The sequence below is a fragment of the Octopus sinensis genome, linkage group LG28 (genome assembly GCF_006345805.1).
Source record: "Octopus sinensis linkage group LG28, ASM634580v1, whole genome shotgun sequence".
Taxonomy (NCBI): Eukaryota; Metazoa; Mollusca; class Cephalopoda; order Octopoda; family Octopodidae; genus Octopus; species Octopus sinensis.
The window spans coordinates 16,554,779-16,575,831 of NC_043024.1; the positions used below are offsets into that span (position 1 = coordinate 16,554,779).

Below are 21,053 nucleotides of genomic sequence, written 5' to 3' on the forward strand. Positions count from 1 at the left end.
ATATTGTTAATAAGAAGCAAGTCCAGCTGATCAAACAACTGTGATACACATTGTGGAAACTGCAAGAAGATCTTCTAATTACATTTGCTTTATAGTCATCTGCTAATTGGTCTTTTAATTATGTTTATGTCTTTCTCATATGATATCAGATTTAACTATGATCTGCTGCTCTGTCGTTACACTAAAACTCCATATGTGTGTATTGTTACTTTTTAAAAGAAAGAGAGATGGAAGTTCATGGGAGTATCACAGAGTTATTCTCTCAGGAATTAAAACTGTAGCTTGGTAACTTTGGGGTGCTCAGAGGCAGACACGGATCAAGTTGAGATATGATCATAGACATTCCAATCATAACCCTCTCACTTTATTTTGGGGCATACTCCATCTAGGTCTTACATTATCCAATATGCTCTCCCCCTCATTTCAAAGTTGTTAATATGATTTCTGGTGATATGCAGTGATCAGTCTTATTTGGCCTCATAGATGACATTGTGTTGGTCATTTGCATTGTAGACAGTGTTGATTATTGGTTACCTGAACACTTACATTTTTGTCACAGACTGGACTGTTCTTTGATCTTTTACTGTGAAATTTATTTTTCTTCAGTGACTTCACTTCTCCATAACACACACAGCAGATTTTAAGCATCCGGTTTCTAGTTTCACAGTCACAACAAATTTGGAGATAGTGTTGCATTGAGGTAATTTTCTTTACTTGTCTGCTTTCAGTCTTCTGGTCTCAGCTGTCAGTGATATTTATCTATAGCCTACTATTTCTAGCAGGCTGCCTTGTTGGCTTGATATTGTATTTTATTCTATGTTTTGTCAAGGCACAAAACTCTTTTTGTCTCCCTAGCTCTTACAGTCATCGGAAGCTAAGGTTACTGAACAACTGGACACATGATTGTGAGTTCAGACCTTAATAATATTTGCGTATTGTCATCAGTGCAGGTATGGCTGTGTAGTAAGAAGCTTGCTTCCCAACTACATGGTTCTGGGATCAGTCCCACTGCATGGCACCTTGGGAAAGTGTCTTGTACTATAGCGTTGGGCCGACCAAAGCAGATTTGGTAGATGGAAACAGAAAGAAGCCTGTTGTATGTATATATATATATATATATGTATATATTTGTTTGTGTCAGTATTTGTCCCCCCCCCCACCATCACTTGACAATCAATGTTGGTGTGTTTACCTACCCATAACTCAGTGGTTCAGCAAAAAGAGACCAATAGAATAACTACCAGACTTACAAAGAATAAGTCCAAGGGGCGATTTCTTCGACTAAAGAGTGGTGCTCAAGCATGGCCACAATCAAAATGACTAAAGCAAGTAACAGAATAAAATAATATATATAAAACACAAAAGATGTCACTGGAAAACCAAATGTTATGTAATGAAGTGCATAAAAATAGTGAACTCAGCTCTAAGTCCATCACAGCTTATAGCAGAAACATCTGTAAGCTAATGAAGTTCATAACATAATATTTGTTTTTTTCCGGTGCCAACTCTTTGTTTTCTATTATCACTCGATACCCATATAACATTGTGTTCTAAAACATATGTATATTGAGTTCTACACCCAGTTAGTAGTCTTGCTATGCCTAAGTGAAATATTAATGTGTGTGTGTGTGTGTGGTTTGTGTCTGTTTACCCTCACCCCATCCCCATGAGTGTGGTCATTGCCAGTGCCGCTGGACTGGCTCCCGTGTAGGTAGCACATAAAAACACCTTTTGAGTGTGATCGTTGCCAGAACCGCCTGACTGGCCCTCATGCCAGTGACATGTAAAAAGCACCCACTACACTCTCGGAGTGGTTGGCTTAAGGAAGGGCATCTAGCTGTAGAAACTTTGCCAGATCAGATTTAGCCTGGTGTAGCCTCTGGCTCACCAATCCTCAGTCAAACCATCCGGCCCATGCCAGCATGGAAAGCGGATGTTAAACAATGATGATGATGATATATAAATATATTTATATATATATATATATATATATATATATATTTCAGAGGCTTTCTGCAAAGTTCAGTCAGAGGCCATGCAATAGAACGACCTGGGTGGTGAAGATGCTGTACAGTGGGGTCAAACATGGAAACCATGTACTTCACTCGTGTTTTGAGCCCACGCAGTTCATGGCCTGTTCAGATTGAAAAATCTTATCCAATCAGTAAGCATTTTATTTAAAGATATACAAAGAAAAGCATGTCAAAAAGTATAAAATAAAATACAGAACTGAGCAATGGAAATGTGAATATAAAATGTCTAATGGAAATTGTTTCAGAATTTCCATTTAAAGATCGGATTGCAAAATTTCATCTTTAAACTGTTGTTTGCTGGTTCTGTTTTACTTTTTATTCCTTTATTTCTCATCTCATCGTTATTCTTTTGGTGGTGATGATAGTAATGGATGATGATGATGGTGGTGGTGGTGGTGTTGGTGGCGATGATAATCATCCTCATTACTATTGTTCTCTCCAGATAAAGGCATAACAGAAGAGCTGAAGATGATGGTATTGCCCATAAAATTTCTCTTAGAGGTTCTGTGTGTATGTGTGTATGTGTTTATATGTGTGCTCTTATGTGTATGTATGTATATTTATATATACTTTTATTCTTTTAGATGTTTCAGCTATTTGACTGCGGCCATGCTGGAGTACCACCTTAAAGGGTTTTTTAGTCAAAGAAATTGACTCTAAGACTTATTCTTTGTAAACTTGTATTTATTCTGTCAGTCTCTTTTGTCAAACCACTAAGTTATGGGGATGTAAGTACTCTAACATTGATTTTTAAGCAATAGTGGGGGACAAACACACACACACACACACACACACATATATATATATCATCATCATCATCATCATTTAACGTTCATTTTCCATGCTAGCATGGGTTGGACGGTTCGACCGGGGTCTGGGAAGCCAGGGGCTGCACCAGGCTCCAGTCTGATCTGGCAGTGTTTCTACAGCTGGATGCCCTTCCTAATGCCAACCACCCCGCGAGTGTAGTGGGTCCTTTTTACGTGCCACCGGCACAGAAGCCAGTCAAGGCAGTGCTGGCAACGGCCACGTTTGGATGGTGCTTTTGGCATCGGCCACATTCGGATGGTGCTTTTTATGTGCCACCGGGACAGAAGCCAGTCGAGGCGGAGCTGACAACGGCCACGTTCGGATGGTGCTTTTTATGTGCCACCGGCACAGGTATCACAACTACTATTTCGATTGATATTTATTTTGGTGTTCATGTACTTGACTCAACAGGTCTCCTCAAGCACAGCGGGATGTTCTGGAATCCAGGGTACTTTGAATGGGCAGGGGCTATGCGTAACTGGTGCAGGAAGCAGCCCGGGTCTTTACAGTCACAGCATATCTCCAGAGATCTCGGTCCTTCGCCTTTGCCTCAGTGAGGCCCAACGCTCTGAGGTCATGCTTGACTACCTCATCCCATGTCTTCCTGGGTCTACCTCTCCCCCTGATACCTTCAACTGTTTGGGAGTGGCACTTCTTCACACATCTCTCCTCATCCACCATCGCAAGCGTCGCTCTTGCACACCACATCTGATGCTTCTTATGTCCAGCATTTCTCTCAGAGTGCTTACCCTCTGTCGTGTGCGCACACTGACATTACACATCCAGCGGATCATGCTAGCTTCATTCCTTTCAAGCCTACGCATGTCCTCTGCAGTCACAGTCCATGTTTCACTACCGTGAAGCATGGTGGTTCGCACATATGCGTCATACAATCTACCTTTCACTTTGAGCGAGAGACCCTTTGTCGCCAGTAGGGGTAACGATGGGCTTCTTTCAGTTTCCATCTACCAAATCCACTCACAAGGCTTTAGTTGGCCCGAGGCTGTAGAAGAAGACACTTGCCCACGGTGCCATCCAGTGGGACTGAACCCGCAACTATGTGGTTGGGAAGCAAGCTTCTTACCACATATCCCCTCTATACAAATACTGAATCCTTATTTGCAATATGGATTTTGCAGCTCCATATTAAGCATATTTCACACACACACACACACACACACACATATATTCTTTTATTCTTTTATATGTTTTAGCTTTGAGGCTGTGGCCATGCTGGGGCACTGCTATTAAGCTTGCTTACCAACCACATGTTTACAGGTTCAGTCCCACTGCATGGCACCTTGGGCAAGTGTCTCCTACTATAGTGTCGGGCTGACCAAAGCCTTGTGTGTGGATTTGGTAGGCGGAAACTGAAAGAAGCCTTTCGTATATGTGTGTGTGATTGTCCCCCACCATCACTTGACAACCGATGCTGGTGTGTTTATGTCCTTGTAACTTAGCGGGACGTACGAGACCAATAAAATAAGTACTAGGCTTAATAACTCCTGGGGTCGATTTGCTCGACTAAAGGCAGTGCTCCAGCATGACCGCGGTCAAATGACTGAAACAAATAAAAGAATATATATATATATATATATACATACATACTTACATACATACATACATACCTGTTAGCTTGTTAAAAAATATATATTAGCAACAAAAATATATATTAGCAAGTGGTAGAGTTAGTTTCCTATCTCTCTCAGTATGTGTGTGTGTGTGTGTATTAAGGCCCTGGAAGCTAAGAAAGATGTAGTATTTCCAATGCAGCACTCAACAACAGCTTGAGGCAATCTACACTCTTGAGTTATAGTCTTGAAGTAAGATTGAAATCCTTCAGGTGTAGAAAATCCATGTGTAATATTGGTTAAACTGGTGTGTGGGTTTAGCGAAAAGTAAAATATTGCCCAAATAAGAAGACAAAGAGTTTAGCGCAGTTTTAGTGATTGTTTACCAACTCTGTTTTTGATGTCCGTTCCTGCAAAAATTCTGTGCAAAAAGTTACATAATATTGCAGTTTTAAACATCAGAGTGGCACACCGTCAGAGTGTGTCACAAGTGCCACTCTTACATAGCTCATCTGCCAAGCATTGTGTTTTACTTGTCTTGGGAGGAAAGAAGTATAAATAAAGATGAAAATAAAATTGTGAGTAGATGGGCAGGGCAAATACAATGTAAATGCTAAAATAGATAAAAAATATGGTTAGTGAGAGGAGGAGGAAGAAAATAGAGGAAGAAGTAGAAGAGGAAAAAGTAGAAGGAAAATATGAGGATTAAGTTGGAGAAGAAGAAGGAGAAAGAAAGAAAACAAATGGAGAAGAAAGAAGAGGAAATATGTGATATAAAGAGTAAGGTGGGCTAATAATAAGCAATCCAACCTCTTTGGGAACCAAGTGATAATGGATAAAGCAAGTATAGTAATTTCATTAGTCTTTACGAATCTCTGAGCCTGGGGTTACATCTTTGCATAGACCAGACCCACTCTGTGTATCATACTATGGATAGTTAATCCTCATTCCCATTGTTTCCATTTTGTTCAACATATTGTTGGCATTGGTGGATATGAACCAGGAGACCTTCAGCTTCATCAAATAGTACAATAAACCAACTCTCTCTTTCTCACCTGGAGCAGGATATTTGATCATTTCTTCTTTTATTCTTTTACCTGTATCAGTCATTTGTATCAGTCATCCTGGAGCACCACCTTGACGGTGTTTTAGTCAAAACAAATCGACCACAGGACTTGTTCTTTAAGCCCAGTAATTGTTCTATCAGACTCTTTTGCCAAACCGCTAAGTTATGGGAATGTAAACACACCAACACCAGTTGTCAAGTGGTGATGGGTGACAAACACAGATACACATGCACTTATGAAGGAAAATCAAAAATTATCCACACTTCACCATACCATATCTTTATTATTGTCACATTACTTTTTGTACACTCATGCTTATAGTTGGTACTATTGTGGTCATGTAGTCGAAGTTTGGCCTGATTGTAAGCATGACTGCTCCACTAACAAGGTGCACCAAAGAGGAACAAAGAGCAGTGACCTAAGAAATGGTAATGGTGAACTGGTTCATCATTACCATCTCTGAAGCTTGCTGAATCTTCTCATCAGTGGTGGAGGTTGACAGGCATTCTGTTCCCTCTTCATGCATCATGCTTGTCCAGCCACTTTCAAAACTTTTCTATCCTAACTTTTCTCTCCACTCATACACACTTCTATGTGGTAGTGCACTGTCCCTGTGTTGTGCTAAAAGCCTTCAATGAATTTCAGCACCTGATACACCTTCCAACCAGATAAATCGGATCACTGATCTTTGTTCTTCTTCAGTGCACTTTGCTAATGGAGCAGCCATGCTTACACTGTAAAGCCAGAAAGAAAACTGATACGGTCAGGCTCAAACTTTGTGCAGAAGGCAGTGTGACAATCATAAAGATATGTTATGGTGAAAATGCGGATAATTTTTGACTTCTCCTCATATATACATATATAGGAATTTTTTGCATAATGAGATAAAAAACCAAGGCTGTGTAGATATTAGAACGTTTATAGATAAAAGCCTTGGTTTTTTTTATCTCATTACGCAAAAAATTCTTATATACACATGCTGACATGACCAATGTTGAACCCTTTATTCGCAAAATTACCGAACCTGGAACTTAACTATGGTCTGTCTATAGTACTTATTCAGCATTAGCTGACACCTTTGGGTCTCAATGACACCATTACCTCTTATAACCTATATATATATATATATGTATATATCCATATATGTCGAGGCGCAATGGCCCAGTGGTTCGGGCAGCGAACTCACGGTCATAGGATCGCGGTTTCGATTCCCAGACCGGGCGTTGTGAGTGTTTATTGAGCGAAAACACCTGAAGTTCCACGCGGCTCCTGCAGGGGTTGGTGGCGATCCCTGCTTTACTCTTTTGCCACAACTTTCTCTCACTCTTTCTTCCAGCGGGGTGGCATCATTTGAAGGCTAAAACAATGCGAAGCGCATTGTGACCAGCGATGTGTAGCAACATCTGATGACCTGGTCGGTCACGGTGATCACGGTGATATCCATATACATATATATATACATATATATATGATGGGCTTCTTTTGGTTTCTCTCTACCAAATCCACTCACAAGGTTTTGGTCGTCCCGAGGCTATAGTAGAAGACACTTGCCCAAGGTGCCATGTAATGAGATTGAGCCTGGAACCATGTGGTTCGGAAGCACACTTCTTACTACACATCCATGCCTGCACCTATTCTTCACCTTTCCAATACAGTGACTTTTAATATCTACCCTAGTAATTAACAAGCTAATTATTAAGCATTCTCTCTTTCCTATTCACACTATAATTCATAATTTAATTTGTGTTTTTAATCATTTGCTTTCAGCTGTTATAAGAGCTTGTTCCCTATTTGTTTTAATTTTACTTTATTTCATTCTAAACTCTCTTCTTTTACTATTAGCATCTTAAATAAATAATTAAAAACCTACTCTAGTTTCTTCCATTAGCTTTTTATTTTATAATTAATTCCTTGCTGCCCACCTCACCTCATTAACTTAATATTTTTATGCCTTGGCATATGGGATTCTAAGGTCACCAGGAAGCATTCTGCTTAACCTCAGCACTACCCCACCCCACCCCATTCCGCCTATCCATTCTACTTCTACTACTAGTGTCGTATCTCCTAACTTCATTTTGTCATTATCATCATTACTGTCGCTTGAATTCCAACTATTCTTGCTGTCATTACATTCTGAGTTCAAATTCCATCAGCTTTGCCTTTCATCCTTTTGGGGTCTATAAAATAAAGTAGCAGTTGAGCACTGGGGATTGATGTAATTGACTTTGCCCCACCCCTCCAACTTGGTGGTCTTGTGCTAAAATTTGAAAACATCATCATTATTATTATCATTATTGTAAAAGTGGTAACCTGGCAGAATCATTAGCATGCTGGATGAAACCACAGTGGACAACAGTATTCAGGGTGAGAAGACAATGATAATGTTAAAAGCATTTCCTCACTGAAAAGTCCTGAGGATCCGGAAGCAAACCCTGCTGGCCATGTTGACTTGGTTGTTTATATGGGTACTCTAGCTTAAGTTGATGTCAGCAACTCTGAGGTTACTTGCAGTATTTGATGCCATGAGGTTTTGGTTCAAAGGAAGAGTGCAGCCTCTTTACCAAAGAGGATTAATTCAGATTAATTCTTGTTTAGCTGCATATTGTGTTTGTCCATCCATGGGACGAATAACAGTGAGCGGGTCTGATGTATACCAAAACAGAAGACTAGAAACATTTTATCTACTTTTCAAAATATAGCAAATGTTTTCACTCTTCTGTTTTGATATGTAATTACTCTACAAATTGAATTCACCAGAAATTTCAAATATCTATCTGTCTGTCTGTCTGTCCGTCCGTCCATCCGTCTGTCCTTCTATCTATCTATCTATATATCTATCCATCCATCCATCCATCTATCCCTCTCTCTCTATCTATCTGTCTATCTATCTATCTATCTATCTATCTATCTATCTATCTATCTATCTATTCTATAGGGGTTTAGTGGAGGGGAGGTACGACGACGAGCTCGGGGCGAACCTGGACGTCGACGAGGAGTACCTGACCCGCCTGTTCGGGACGACTTTCGGGCCAGGGCCCATGGACAACTTCCAGAGATCCCTGGCCTGGCAGTGCTACCGAGAAGCGCTACCCGTTCGGGATAAGCTCTACAGACACGGCTCGAGAAACACGGGGCCGACCTGCCCGAGATGCGGTCAGAGCGACGAAACCGTCTGCACGCACTCGTTCAGTGTCCAACAATTTCCGACCTGTGGGCTTATGTCGAACAACTGCTGTCACGTGTGGGACGAGTCGGTTTATCAGCTGAGTCTATCGTCAATATTGTCACGCCTCCTTCCTTCAAACGGGAAGGAAGAGCTATTTTCATCATCCTTGTGGCTATGGCGAAAGAATGTATCTGGTGGACGCGTCTGAAAGGATTGGAGACAAACACTTTCCTCTCTGGTCAATCTCTCATCAACTTCTTCAAGTACCACTTGAAAAGGAAAGTGAGAGTAGAGAGGCAAGTTTTGTCTAGCGAATGTTTTAAAAAAAGATGGGTGAATGTAGCAAGAATGGCACGTATGAATGACGAAGCCACCTTGAGCATAGTCCTATGAACCCAGAAATCGAAAACAGAGAGTTGCTTATTTGCAAAAAAAAAAAAAAAAAAAAAAGAAATATAAAATGTGACTTCATTGACCGAGGTTACCGTGGTCTTTTCCGTAGGCTTTTCTTTCCACGAGTAAACCTCACCTGTCCTCCCCTTTACACTTCATTTTGACATTTCTGTGATAACGATCCCTATTGATCAATTTTTTTTCCTCTCCCCCTTTTTTTTTTTTTTTAACCCCCCTTTTTTTTGTCCTCTTTCTCTCCTTTTACGATCCCTTTTGATCGAAACTCACCCTTCCTTTTTTTTTTTTTTTTTTTTAAACCTTCAAAAGAAAAGCTCTACCTTGTAATTTGTTCTATCTGTGTGCAGCCCTGTGTGGCTAATAAAGAAACATATCTATCTATCTATCTATCTATCTATCTATCTATCTGCCTGCCTGCCTGCCTGCCTGCCTGCCTGCCTGCCTGCCTGCCTGCCTTCCTTCCTTCCTTCCTTCCTTCCTTCATTCCTTCCTAACTTAGTAGTCTGGCAAAAGCGACCGATAGAATATGTAACCGGGCTTAATAAAAAATAAGTGCTGGGGTCAACTAAAAATTCTTTAAGATGGTGCTCCAGCGTGGCCACAGTCAAATGACTGAAACAAGTAAAAGATAAAGGATATACATACATACATATATATGTGTGTATATATATATATATATGTATAAGGAAAAAGGTATTAAAAAATCCAGGCCGGTAGCAATAAAGCAGTCAGTTTTAAATGAATTTGGTTAATTACATCTAACAATCAAACACCAATTATAGCAGCCCATAAGTGGAGAATTAAGGAATATCACAACTCAAAATCTGTAAACAAGAGTTAAATCAATTGTGGGAATTGTGAAAGTAACTCTCATGATAATTTCTCTTGAACTAGATTTCAATTCTTTAAGTAAAAGTAATTCCGACACTGATAACACAGTTAAGTTGATACCTAGTTTTAATATTAATTATAATGATTATAATAATAATGATCCTGCCTTAACACCTAATTCTGTAGGAATTCTTTTAACCGCCAGTAGCAAATACGAGTAAATGCTTGTGTAACTGTAAAACCATAGTGTATCAATGTAAGGTAATAACAGAAGATCATAAGTATTATTACAATTTGGAGATCTGGTTTTCATAATCATTCTCATTCATTTAACCCTTTAGCATTCAGATTATTCTGTAAAATGTAAAGCTTATGTATTCACACCATGTAAAATTAATCTTGCATCATTTCATGGCTTTGAGATTTCAATGATGTGATTGTTTATTTTTAAAATGGCACAATAAGATAGCTACGAATGACCATATCTGACTAGTTTGAACATAGAACAGATAGAATATTTTGGCCGGATATGGCCGGTTTAAACACTAAAGGTTTAAGTATAGAAAAAAAGGTAATCCTACAAATCTTAGTAAATGCATTTGGGATTTAAAAGACAGGAACTTTAATTAGTATGATTTAAAGTGGCCCATTATTAGTTACACACCATCATACAATATTGGCAATTCTGCATGTGATCTTTGCCTTAAAAAATGTATTATATAACTACTTAATATTATTGAATTTTAATGGTAATTTCACAAAGAAATGTTCTCACAAATTTCAGAAAGCATTTAAATATTTCACTTCTTAATCATAATTGTTTTTCATATATTATATAATCAACATAATTTTTCTAAAAATATTTAGTAGGTTTAATAAATAAATAACTAATTGTCATGATGTATGAAGGCTCATGGCTCATTGTTTAGAGCGTTGAGCTTACGATTGTTGTGTTCTTGAGCAAGACACTTTATTTCATGTTGCTCCAGTTCACTCAGCAGTAGAAATTAGTTGTGGTGTCACAGGTACCAAGCTGTATTGGCCCCTTTGCCTTTCCCTTGGATACCATCAGTGGTGTGGAGAGGGAAGGCTGGTATGCATGGGCAACTGCTGGCCTTCCACAAACAGCCTTGCCTGGACTTGTGCCTCGGAGGGTAACTTTCTAGGTGCAATCCCATGGTCATTGATGACCAAAGGGTGTCTCCTCTAATTGTCACAATGTAGAATCTCTGTTTCTAATTGTCCTAACGTAGAATTCATAGGTTCATTTTTTATTCTTTCATTATCCACTGATGTCACCAAAAGTGAAATACAAAAGTAGCTTTTCTTCGATTATATTTCTTCTTAGTATTCTTTTTGTATGTGTTTGTGTACTTGAGATATTTTTTTAGTTCCCTTTGAATTCAATTTTGGATCTCCTCGAGAACATTGATGACATTAACATGTATTTTCAGATATATAAATTTCAATGATATTTTCTGTATTTAAATATGTTGATACAACAAAAACAATTGTCAGTTTTGTATGGTGAATTCAACAGTTAAAGATGTGATTTTTCTCTATTTGTATTTTTGTTGAATACATATATTTTTTGTCATATGTAGATTTGGGGATTGATCCAGTACCAGACAAAGGTTCTGGATTATTTTTCTGGCTTTTTTTACTTAATTTTTGAGAGTGGTCAAGTTCATTTTTAGTTTTCTCATATGTGAGAGGAGTGAAGTTTATTTCAGATATTCTCATTTAGAGAGAGAGAGAGAGAGAGATGCAAATAAACAACTAAACATGCTTGGGCCTGATATATAAAATATACATGCATTCATATATATATATATATATACACGCACACACATGCACATGTAAATATATTTGGGGATTTATATTTAGAGAGAGAAGCAAAAGCTGAAAATATCCAAGAGATGAACATTCACCACGTGTTTTCTATATTGAGCATCTCTGGATTTCACCTGTTGACTTTATCTCTCTCTCTCTGTATGTTTGTATGTATGCACATGTATGTTTGTGAGAGCGTACACACACACAAACACACACACGCACACACACACACACACACACAAAAACACACACACATACATAGTTGGATCTGATTTCTTATTGAGTTTAGTAAACTGAACAAAGAATGCTATGAGCTTTTGCTCAGGAATATAATACAATATTAGTGGAGAAATTTGAATCCATAGTCAAATGGCCATTTATCCAGTACCTTAATCTCCTTAGCTTTTGTTCCCATTCCACATTAAATTCATTCATATTCTCTATAATGGCTTTTGTAAGATTTTTCCTTGTTACCTCTGCCTTCGCTAAGGTGGAAAGGTATTGTTTTCAGTCATGTTTGTTTGTTTGTTTGTCCCTGGACAAGATATCTCAAGAACCTCTGGATGGATTCGAATTAAACTTTCAGGGATGTTTGGCCTCATGACTGGCACAAACTGATTAGATTTTGGGATCGATTCAGTACTGGCCAAGGATTCTGGATTATTTTTCCAGCTTTTTTACTTAATTTTTGAGAGCAGTTGGGTTTCATTTTTAGTATTCTTGTTTGTGAGAGCAGCTGAGCTTATTTCAGATATTCTCATTTTAAAAATCATCTCTGGTTAATCGTTGAGAGGATGGTGGCGTAGAGGGTGGTGTTATTGCCTTGGCAGCGGTTTTTGCTTTCTGAGTGCTCTTGTTCTTACTGTTATTATGGTTGGCAGTGCTTGACCAGAGGTCTGCCTTGATTGAACTAACATATGGTCAAAGGTATTCTAGCCATGATTGTCCCTCATTTTTCCATGCATAGTGAACACAACAGGACTTTATTCAACATGCCCTTTTTGCAGACAGTGGGGTGTGCTTTGAGGGGATCTTGTTGCTGTTTCTTGCAGATTGTGTGACCACATAGAGGTTCCCTTGTTGTCTTGTGTAGTTGATGGAGAAGATGTTGATGGTGTCAGTGATGGTGATGATAATTGTCGTCATCATCATCATCATCATCATCATCATGATACTGGTAGTGCCCACAGTGATGTTAATGAAATTAATAAGGTAGGGTAATGGATGGACTAGTGGTGATGACGATGATGGATGTGATGGTGATGATGTCAGATGTGGCAATGATGAGGAGGGTGAGGAGGATGTCCATGGTGGTGTTAGTGAAAGGTTTTGTTGATGTTAATAGAGAGAGAGACTGGGTGAAACAGAGAGAGAGGGAGAATGAGTGGCAGGGAGGAAATGATTGTGCAAGGGAGAGAGAGAGAGAGAGAGAGAGAGAGAGAGAGAATGGGTGGGAAAGAGAATGGGTGAGAGAGAGAGAGAGAATGGGTGTGAGGGACAGAGAAGGGGTGGGTGAGGTAATTTGTAAGTTGATATCACTCTAACAGTTGATATCTGAAACTGAAGTCTTAAACCTCTTCCATTTAACCTTCCCCCAAGCAGCAACTAAACTACAATTACCACCACCAACACCATCACCCATACCACCTACACCATCAGAGCAATCCCCCACCACCACTACCATCACAACCAGTAACATCCAACCACGATCACACCACCACCACCACCACCACCACCACCATCAATACCACCACTACTGCCGCCGCCACCACCACCATAATTAAAACTCCAATCCCCCCATAACCCTCCACCGATTTCCTTTGTCTGTCTCAAGTGAACCATTTAAATCTCTGGTTTTGTAAATCCTGACAATTTCAGTCTGGTGAGAAAAAGCACAATAAATTCTAAATGAATTATTTATATTGTTGCTACTATTGTTGATGTTGTTGTTGTTGTTACTAATGTCATGGTTGTTGTTGTTACTAAGGTTATTGTTACTGTTACACTTGTTTCACTATTTTTGTTATTTTTATCACTGATGTTGTTGTTGTTGTTACCCTGTTGTTTCTGTTGTTATCACAGGTAGTACCTATGTTATCTGATTTCCCTTTGTTTCCTTCAGACACCTTATGCCTCTCTCCCTGGCAACATTCTTTGAAACAAAATTAATAAAATGGAATAATACTGAGGATTGAATCATTGAAGAAAAATATATGAATGAATGAAAAGAAGCAGAAGTTGCTGTAGTAATTTAACTTAGGCGTTAGAACTGAACTTTGGAGTTGGGACAGAAAGAAAGGCGGCGAGCTGGCAGAATCGTTAGCATGCCAGGCAAAATGCTTAGCGGTAGTTCATCTGCCATTATGTTCTGAGTTCAAATTCCGCCGAGGTCGACTTTGCCTTTCATCCTTTATCATGATGTAGGTAGTTGATAAATTAAGTACCTGTCATGCACTGGAGTTGATGTAATCGACTTAATCCCTTTGTCTGTCCTTGTTTGTCCCCTCTATGTTTAGCCCCTTGTGGGCAATAAGGAAATAAGAAATAGTCACTTCTATAGACTGGTTCTTTATTTCCAGTACCCTGAAACAATGAAAGTTAAATTTGACCTTGACTGTATTTGAACTCAGAATTGTAAGTGAAATCGTAGTCGTGACTGATGTTGGTGTCATGTAACTGGCACCCATGCTGGTGGCACATGGCACCTTTTGAGCATTGGGCCTCACAGAGGCAATGTGGCTGATGCCAGTGTTTTGTAACTAGCACCCATGTGCTAGCTGGTGGCACATAAAAGGCACCTTTTAAGCATTGGGTCTCACAGAGGGAATATGGATGATGCCAGTGTCGTATTACTAGCACCCATGCTGGTGGCACATAAAAAGCACCTTTTGAGCATTGGGCCACATGGAAACAATGGCAAATGATTGAGACCTTTGGCAATATGCTATGCTTGAGTAGAGAGACTCATTGAGCCAAGTGAAATCGTAGTTGTGGCAGATACTGGTGTCATGCAACTGGCACCTGTGTCAGTGGCACATAAAAGCACCCATTACATTCTCGGAGTGGTTGGCATTAGGAAGGGCATCCAGCCGTAGAAACCATACCAAATTCAGGTTATGCATACAGAGAATTTAACCCTTACAAGTATTTAATGCCTTGAGAGTGGTCCAAAGTGCATGTAGTATTGGTCGTATGGTGTTTGGTATACTCCAGGATGTCTGACAGGTTGGGAATCCCTTTTGGTGTATTATAAGCAAAGAGATAAACAACAAACAAAAGATGATTGTTAGTTCATTACAACTGTTTCTAATGCATTTTTTAAAATAGATGAATGAGTACATTACATCATAGCAAAAAAAGAACTACACTCCAGCTTGGGCTGGAGTCTAGATGTGTTCCTACTGTGTTCATGGATTGATCTGCTATTGTTTGAAATTCTATGTATCATCTGATGAAAACAGCTTTTTGCTATGATGTAATTGATCTATCAAAAATGTGTTAGAAACAGCTGTAATGAACTGACCTTCATCCATTGTTTGTTATTTATATATCTGCTAATATGTGTGTGTATGTTATGTGTGCATGTCTTCGCCCCTGTGTTTGTCCTCCACCATCGCTTGGAAACTGGTATTGGTGTCTGTCTCCATAACCTGGAGGTTCACCAAAAGATATTAATAAAATAGGTATCAGGCTTGCAAAAAAAAAAAAATCCTGGGGTCAATTCATCCAATTAAGAGTTCTTGAAGGCGGGGCCTCAGAATGACCACAGTCTCATGACTGAAACAAAAGATAAAAGATGAAGGATTAATGATTAAAAATTTAACGAGAAATAATTATGTGGTGTTAGATAGTTAAGTTAATGTTAGCATATTCAGTGTAAAGAGTATTAAAAAGTTAATTATAAATAATTATGAGGGGGAAAAATGAACCTACAGTAATCATTAGCTGACAGTGTTTTAATAATTTCAGTCAGTAAAAGATAGAGACAAACTGAACATGTTTGAATGTTATTGCAACCTCTTTAACAAAATATAAACTTCACTGCAATGATGGGAGAATCCTTAATCCTTTAGCATTTAGATTATTATATCAAATATAATGTTTGTTTAGACACATTGTTTAGAATTAATCCAGCATTATCTTGTAGCTTTGAGATTTTGAGGATATGATTATTCATTTTCAGAATGACATTGTAGGTTGGAGCAAAAGGCTGGATCTGGACGGTTTGAATATAAAACAAGTCGAATGTCATGGTTGGGTATGGCCTGTTTAAATGCTGAAGGGTTAAACAAGTGTAAAAGATTGTACATTGTTTTGTGTAAGAAGATAGAGTAATTTAAAGAATAAATATGCAGAGGAGTGGCTGTGTGGTAAGTAGCTTGCTTACGAACTACATGGTTCCGGGTTCAGTCCCACTGCCTGGCACCTTGGCCAAGTGTCTTCTGCTATAGCCTCAGACCAACCAAAGCCTTGTGAGTGGATTTGGTAGATGGAAACTGAAAGAAGTGTGTGTGTGTGTGCGTGTGTGTATATATATATATATATGTATGTGTGTGTGTGTATGTTTGTGTGTCTGTGTTTGTTCCCCCAACATTGCTTGACAACTGATGCTCGTGTGTTTACGTCCCCATAACTTAGCGGTTTGGCAAAAGAGACCGATAGAATAAATACTAGGCTAACAAAGAATAAGTCCTGGGGTCGATGTGCTTGACTAAAGGTGGTGCTCCTGCATGGCCGCAGTCAAATGACTGAAACAAGTAAAAGAGAGAGAGGTGATGTGTTAACACATCTGTGCCAGTGCTATGTAAATGCACCATGCCAGTGGCACATAAAAAGTACCCAGCATGTTGTAAAGTGGTTGGTGTTAGGAAAGGCATCCAGCCATAGAAAGCATGTCATAACAGACAGCTCCCTGCTGACCAGCGCTTGTCAAACCACCCAACCCATGCCAGCATGGATAACAGTAGTTAAACGATGATGATGATACACCATCTGCATGAGCAACAATAGTTAAGTGTAAATATGTTTAATTCAAGGAATATAGCAACTGTAGAACTAGTAGCAGTCACGCTCAAAGAGCAGGAGGGTCAGCTCAAGCGCTTCACTTTTCCACTTATTTATAGCCTTGTACCAATGTAAGAAGTTATTATGATTTGCTAGTATAAGCAGTGGGAGTATTATGAAATTGCTGCATGTTTCAAAAGCTATCAATGGTGAGTTCAGTTCTGCTTGTAAGTGTTCAGTCCAGGAAAGGTTTCATCTCTGATCTAATTAATGCTAGTAGTGAAGCATTTCATCTGTGGATCCTTTATTGTGAAACTGAAATGCAAACAAGGACATATTGATCAGAGACAAGACAGCCTGTCAATGTGGATGTTCACAAAATAGACATAGGCAGTTTATTGATATTTACAACACCATCATTATCAGCCAGCCATTTCTCCATGGTTGCCTAATACACACACACACGTACATATATATATTATATATATTATATATGTATATACAAGGTGCAGTGAATATATTGTTGTCTATATTATGCAAAAAACGAAAATGACATTGACATTTCCTTTTAACAGATATATTTACCAAAATTACATAAAAATATCTTGAAATACTAAAGAGGAAATTTATTCAATAAAATCGCCATAGGCCAGACGACTTTGGAATCTCCTGCAGCTCTTCCGGATGGTCTCCTTGTTCAAGTTGGTGAATGCTGCCATAATTCTTGCCCGTTGTTACAAGGAGTTTTGTTGGTCTCTCGCTCAACTGCGCTCCACACATAATCAAGAGTATTGCAGTCTGGGGAGTTAGGTGGCCAAATGTTAGGGGTGATGTGGTTGCAGAAATTGTCTGATAGCCACGACTGGGTTCCCTTGCTTGAGTGACTCACACTCTCTTGTCCCCCTCCAACCCTTCCTTGTGATAAACTCTCTGGCTCTTCTATCCAACACTTGGCCTGAATAGCCACCTCAGGCATTGGTACCTTTGCACCCATCAGAATGAAGAGGCATAATCACTCACTACAGATTAACTACTCAGATATATATCATCACTGCCGTTTAACGTCCGCTTGACAGTTTGACTGAGGGCTGGAAAGCCAGGAGGCTTTACCAGGCTCCAATCTGATCTAGCAAAGTTACTGGATGCCCTTCCTAATGTCAACCATTCTAAGAGTGTAGTGGGTGCTTTTTATGTGCCATCAGCATGAAGGCCAGTGAGGCAGTACTGGCATCAACCACACTTGAATGGTGCTTTCTACATGCCACTGGCACAGGACCAGTCAGCCAGCACTAGCATCAACTATGCTCGAATGGTGCCTTTTACATGCCATTGGCATACAAGCCAGTCAGGTGGTACTGGCAACGATCATGCTCAAATGGTGCTTTTAACATGCCACTGGTATGGGTGCCAATCAGGTGGTACTGTCATCGGCCACAACAACAATTCCACTTGCCTCAGTAGGTTTTCACATAGTTTATTGTCCAATGATTGAAGGGTACTCTTAAATGGGCTGGTCATGCTGCATTGGCATAGGCCATGGGTTATGGTCTCACTTGGCTTGCTGGGTCTTCTCAATCACAGCATATCTCCGAAGGTTTTGGTCACTTGTCATTGTCTCAGTGAGGCCCAATGTTTGAAGGTTGTGCTTCACCACCTCATCCCAAGTCTTCCTGGGACTACCTCTTCTATAGGTTCCCCCTACTGCAAGGGTGTGGCACTTTTTCACACATCCATACGCAATACATGACCATACCTATTTCTTTATTACCCACAAGGGGCTAAACATAGAGGGGACAAACAAGGACAGACATAGGTATTAAGTTGATTACATCGACCCAGTGCGTAACTGATACTTAATTTATCGACCCCGAAAGGATGAAAAGCAAAGTCGACCTCGGTGGAATTTGAACTCAAAACGTAACGACAGACGCAATACGGCTACGCATTTTGCCCGCCGTACTAACGTTTCTGCCAGCTCGACGCCTTGTACATGACCATACCAGCACAGTTGTCCCTCTTGCACACCACATCTGATGCTTAAGTCCAACTTGTCTCTCAGGGCACTTATACTCTGTTGTGTATGTTTCACTGCCATATAGCATGGCTGTTCGTACACATGTATCATACAGTCTAACTGTTACTTGAAGTGAAAGGCCCTTTGACACTAGCAGCTACACTTTCAGAGCATCCACCCTTGCTACTGACTTGGTCACCTAGGTAACGGAAGCTATCAGCTACTTCTAGTTTTTCTCCCTGGAATGTGACAAAAGCTGTTCTCTGCACATTTTCAGTGTTATTTATTGCTTCCGAGCATCTGCCACATACAAAAACTATCTTCCCAGTTAGCCTTCCTTTGACATTGCTGCACCTCTTATGTGTCCAGAGCTTACACTGGGTACATCTTATAGAGTTTCTAACTATGCCTTTTCTACAGAACAAGCAGAGCCATCTACCTGAAGGGAATTGTGATTTGTCTGCCTTCCTACTTATTAAGACTTTGGTTTTAGCTAGATTGACTGTAAGGCCCTTCGATTCTAGCTCTTGCTTCCACACCTGAAACTTCTCTAGTTTTGATAGTGACTCACCTATTAGAGCAAGGTTGTCAGCATAGAGAATCTCCCAGGGACATCCTGTGTTGAATTCCTCTGTTATTGCTTGGAGGACTATGATGAATAAGATGGGGCTGAGGACTGAACCTTGGTGGACCCCTACCTCTACCCGGAATTCTTCACTGTACTTGTTGCCAACCCTCACCTTACTGACAGCATCCCAGTACATGGCTAGTACAGCTCTCACTAACCATTCATCTATTCCTAGTTTTTGCTTCTTCTACCAGATAAGGGATTGGGAGACCCTGTCAAAGGCTTTCTCCATGTCAAAGAAAGCTAGGTACAGAGGTTTATCTTTGGCTGGGTATTTCTCCTGCAGCGATCTTACCAGAAATATAGCATCAGTGATGCTTTTACCTGACACAAACCCAAACTGCATCTCGTCTAGACTTACTCTCTCCCTAATTAGTTGGGCTATGACCCTCTCTGTGACTTTCATTACCTGATCCAATAACTTGATACCTCTCTAATTGTATCTAATGCATTACCTTTACCTTTCTAGCAGTTGACTATTATGCTGCTATACCAGTCATTGTGTATGACTCCTTCATGTATCACCTGACTAGACTATTGCCAACATCACCAGATATCTTAAGCATCCCTGCAGTGATTCCTGATGGGCCGGGAGCTTTCCCCGTCTTCATACTCTTAATTGCGTTATCTACCAAGGTACTGTCAATTTGGATAGCTTAGATATATATATGTACATACATATATATACACAATTAGAGGATATGTTAACATCATGAAAAGATGCTTGCATCCAAGGAAATACTGGTTCAATACTTAGTATTTTGGAAGAATTAAATTCCCTTAACCCCTTACCCGGCAGAAACGAATATATGCGTTTTGACCGAAATCGTTTTTTTCTATTTCTGGCAAGTTAACTCGTCAAAAGATTTTAAAAGATTAAAATTCATAATAAATAAGGTTTGAAATATACCTCGAAATCACCATTCAAAACATAGTAAAATAAAACAATTAAAAAATATGTCTGAAAAAATACATTTATTTTCAAAATAATTGTTGGGTAAGGGGTTAAACCAATAGGTATATATATTAAGTATATAGTATATATCCATTTAAAAGAAGAAAAGAAAATGGAGACAAGTCTGGTGAAACGAATTGATAGGTCCACATTTAACATCTAAAGGTACATCTTTTTTTTCTTTCTCTGAGGAAATTATACTCATGTCACATAAATGTAAATTTAATGTACAAATTTGTAATAAATTTATTGAGTATTAATTGACACAGCTGTAAGAAGTGAAGGTGACCAATTTGTTAATAATAAACAACTATTAACTTCCTTATCTTCATTTCCTTTTCTTCTTTTAAATATTTAAATATATCTATAATATAAATCCCATTCCGTCTGTGTGTGTAAAAGCATAACAGCCATATTTTTCAACTGAACTTCTCGAAACTGGGAACATTACATTACTTATGTTCGAGGAATGGTTTTAGACTCTCAAACATTTTTCACATAATGAATAACGGGGCCCCTGGGGGCGGAAAACACCCATTCATGGATTCTGTAGAGAAGGAAGGTAACTCTTTGCGAAGTAACTTTAAGAAAGTAATTGTCTCCCTTACATCCACTGGTCATATATCGAAAAAATATTGCTTTTTATGTTAGATTCACATCTTTGAAAGTTTGAAAAAATATTTACTTCTGATTTTCTAGTGTCAGTGACGTCTATATTGGTATCTAT

General features: G+C 39.2%; 1 long non-coding RNA gene across 1 annotated transcript; it reads right to left on the minus strand.

The window, feature by feature from the left end:
* Nucleotides 1–10,955: 10,955 nt before the first annotated feature.
* On the minus strand, nucleotides 10,956–20,061 carry LOC118768391. The gene is made up of 3 exons (XR_005004205.1): nucleotides 20,050–20,061; nucleotides 19,827–19,836; nucleotides 10,956–11,090 (listed from the first exon to the last, which is right to left on the minus strand). It is a non-coding gene; the product is annotated as an uncharacterized LOC118768391 (long non-coding RNA).
* Between the last annotated feature and the right edge of the window lie 992 nt (nucleotides 20,062–21,053).